Genomic DNA, 3,368 nt, shown 5'->3' with positions numbered 1-3,368 from the left:
ACACCTACTTCACTGAGAGTGTTCTGGACTTCAGTTGATGTTGTGAACGGGTTCTTCTTCACCAAAGAAAGTATGCGGTGATCATCCACCACTGTTGTCATCCGTGGACGCCCAGGCCTTTTTGAGTTCCCAAGCTCACCAGTCAATTCCTTTTTTCTCAGAATGTACCCGACTGTTGATTTTGCTACTCCAAGCATGTCTGCTATCTCTCTGATGGATTTTTTCTTTTTTTTTCAGCCTCAGGATGTTCTGCTTCACCTCAATTGAGAGTTCCTTAGACCGCATGTTGTCTGGTCACAGCAACAGCTTCCGAATGCAAAACCACACACCTGTAATCAACCCCAGACCTTTTAACTACTTCATTGATTACAGGTTAACAAGGGAGACACCTTCAGAGTTAATTGCAGCCCTTAGAGTCCCTTGTCCAATTACTTTTGGTCCCTTGAAAAAGAGGAGGCTATGCATTACAGAGCTATGATTCCTAAACCCTTTCTCTGATTTGGATGTGAAAACTCTCATATTGCAGCTGGGAGTGTGCACTTTCAGCTCATATTATATATATAATTGTATTTCTGAACATGTTTTTGTAAACAGCTAAAATAACAAAACTTGTGTCACTGTCCAAATATTTCTGGACCTAACTGTATAGTATTAATAAGATAGGATGTTTTAGTGTAGTACAACTAGACACCAAGTGTGCAGGAGTGGGGTGTCAGTGGCAGGTAGTGAGTTTGGTAGGTTAGAGCAGGAACAGTTGTAAATAGCCAGTTGGTAACCAGGTAGACGGAGACAAGGAGGGGAGGATCAGGAACACAGGGAAGTGAGTGGTCAGTGAATCTGCAGAGGTCCAAGTGAGCGGACAGGGACAGAAGTGAGGGCCTATCCAAGATGGGAGGAATCCTCCCATGTGTCAAGACCTCACCCTGCGGACAGGCTGTAGAGCATCCTGACATGGGATGTCAGGGTATAGAAACCGCCGGCAGGATCCCGAACTGGTCAGGAGATGCTAAGTTGTCCGAGGGTCTGAGTGATACATGAAAGCCGCTAGGACAAATTACAGGGAGGAAGCACATATTGGAATCAGCTGCTAGAGGATAGTTACCCAGGGCGGGTGCCAGGAAGCTAGAAACCCCCCGGGAGAGGAGTGACAGCACGACAAGGCCCATTTTGTTCTGAAGTAAGGAAGAAGTGGTGACTCCCAATAAACCGGTTCCTGATTTGTTTTGCAAAGAGACTTGTGTGTGTGACTTATGTAGCCTCCATGTCTACATCAAGGACCAGCAGTGAAGAATAGGGGTAATACCGGACAGTATTGTAAGTGTCGCATGCCCCAACGGGAGCATCACATGAACACACACATTGAGTGAAGCAGGGGAGCGAGTGACCCTGGACCGGGATATGACTCTCCGCTTCACACACATAGCTCCGTGGAAAGGTGCAAATTATTTACAGAGGTTGATATAAAAGACATTAACGTTTTGACCCAAAACAAGGTCTTTTTCATAGTGTCACTATAAAAAAGGGGGGAAATGGGTACAACAGAAATAACATAAGTGTGCAAGAAAATATATACAAGAGAAATGATACAAAATATACACATATACAGTACATAATTAAAATCCATGGATATAATATAATTAAAGTAAGAATATAATTATATATGACAATATCAGATACATTTGCAATACTATTATCTGTGTATCCAGAGGAGAGAAGGAGGAAGTACTAAAGTTATGGAGGTAGGTGTATGTAAGTGTAAGGGGTGGGCAGACCCCTTACAAGGAAGCACAGGTTTTCTCTGAAGTGGTTAATGCTGTCCCATAGAAACTGTAGAGGAGGGAGGAGGAGCCGGCAGCTTAGGGGGAAAGGAAGTGTGTGCTGAAGGCAGTTGTGTCCGGGACGGGAGAGAAGAAACAGCCAGGGGCAGAGTGTGGAGCTGAGTGGGCAGAAAGAAAGAAAGAAAGAAGGGAGCTGGAAGAACAGGGAAGCCGGAGAGAAAAGGAGCGGGCGGAACCTCATAGTGCGAAGCAGTCCCGGTGTGGGTCCGGGCTGTGGGTAGCCATAAGTGGGAGCCAGGTGAAGTAGAGTAGCCGGGCACATCCCCACTGGAGGAGACGTCAGGGCAGGCTTTCCCCAGCTAAGAAAAGGACGTGAAGTCATCTGTAACTGCCGGTTTTTGGAAAGAGTTGTGAAATAAAGAATGTCTTTTATTTGCATCGAACCATGCCTGGAGAGTGTTTATACGTCGGACGACATCTGCACCACCACACTCTGCCCCACCAAGACATCTCTCGTCCCGATAGTGACGGCGGAGCCAGGGGTAAGCCTGACAGAAGGGGCCACGACTACAAGCCCAGAGGCGCCCCTGGCACCCCGTTACATGTGGTGTAGTCGGCAGGATCCGGATCGTATGCAAGGGGACCCGCTCCAAGAAGATGGAGACCAAGTGGTGCCAAGGGCCCCTGATCCGGACTTTCAGCGAAGATTTCCAGTCCCATGGTGGGAAGAAGAAACAGTGCCTGAGGCGTTGGACCGGGCACAAGATGGCGGCAAGATGGCCATTGTCTGTGAAGACACAGAAAGTGCGCGCAGAATTGGCGCCAAAAGAAGAGCCTGGGGCTGGCCGGTGCCGAAAAAGAAGTTCGGAGTACTCCGCCCAAAGAGGGGAGGTGCCGGTCCCAGGGCACGAAGGAAGATATGTGAAGTGGGCGGTGTTCCAGAGAAAAAGAAGAACCGCCGCGTAGGGGTCGACCTGATGTGTGAGACTGGGGGTGGAGTATACCCAAGAGCGGGAAAAGTAAGCCCGCCTCCACTTCCTCCAGCATCTCCACTGACCCCGACGCCATTACCAGAAACGCTGACTCCGAGCAAGATGGAGACTCCAGGAAGACAGCAAGCTGCGGTAGCCACACTAGTAGCGACTAGCCTGGGCAGAGGACGCCCGAAGCAGACTGTGGCTGCGGAAGGACCCACCCTTAACCTACCGGCTGTGCCAGGAGGACCGGAGCGGCCCACTACACAAGAGGCCGCACAGTGGCAACAGGAAATCGAGTGGGAGGAATGCCAATACCGGCGGCGGTCGCAGCAAAGACCGGTGCCTCTCCCACCCGAGACGTTGGAGCAACCCGCCAACTACGAGCCCTTCCGGAGGCTGCGCCGGTTGCCCGGACAGTCCCTGTCGGTGTACGTGCAGGCCCAACGAGCCGAATGGCAACGTGCATATCATCCGGAGTGACTTTTCAAGACCGGAAGATGGCGGGCCTGTTTTTGTTCAACACCGGCGTTGTTTTGAGCCGGAAGAAGGTGTGTTGTTTGTAACCGTTCAAGTTGCTGAGCCCGGAAGAGAGCCTGATGCTGGACTGAGCCAG

Source organism: Anomaloglossus baeobatrachus, chromosome 11, assembly GCF_048569485.1.
Source record: "Anomaloglossus baeobatrachus isolate aAnoBae1 chromosome 11, aAnoBae1.hap1, whole genome shotgun sequence".
NCBI classification, from domain to species: Eukaryota; Metazoa; Chordata; class Amphibia; order Anura; family Aromobatidae; genus Anomaloglossus; species Anomaloglossus baeobatrachus.
Note: the sequence above shows the minus strand (reverse complement) of the source record.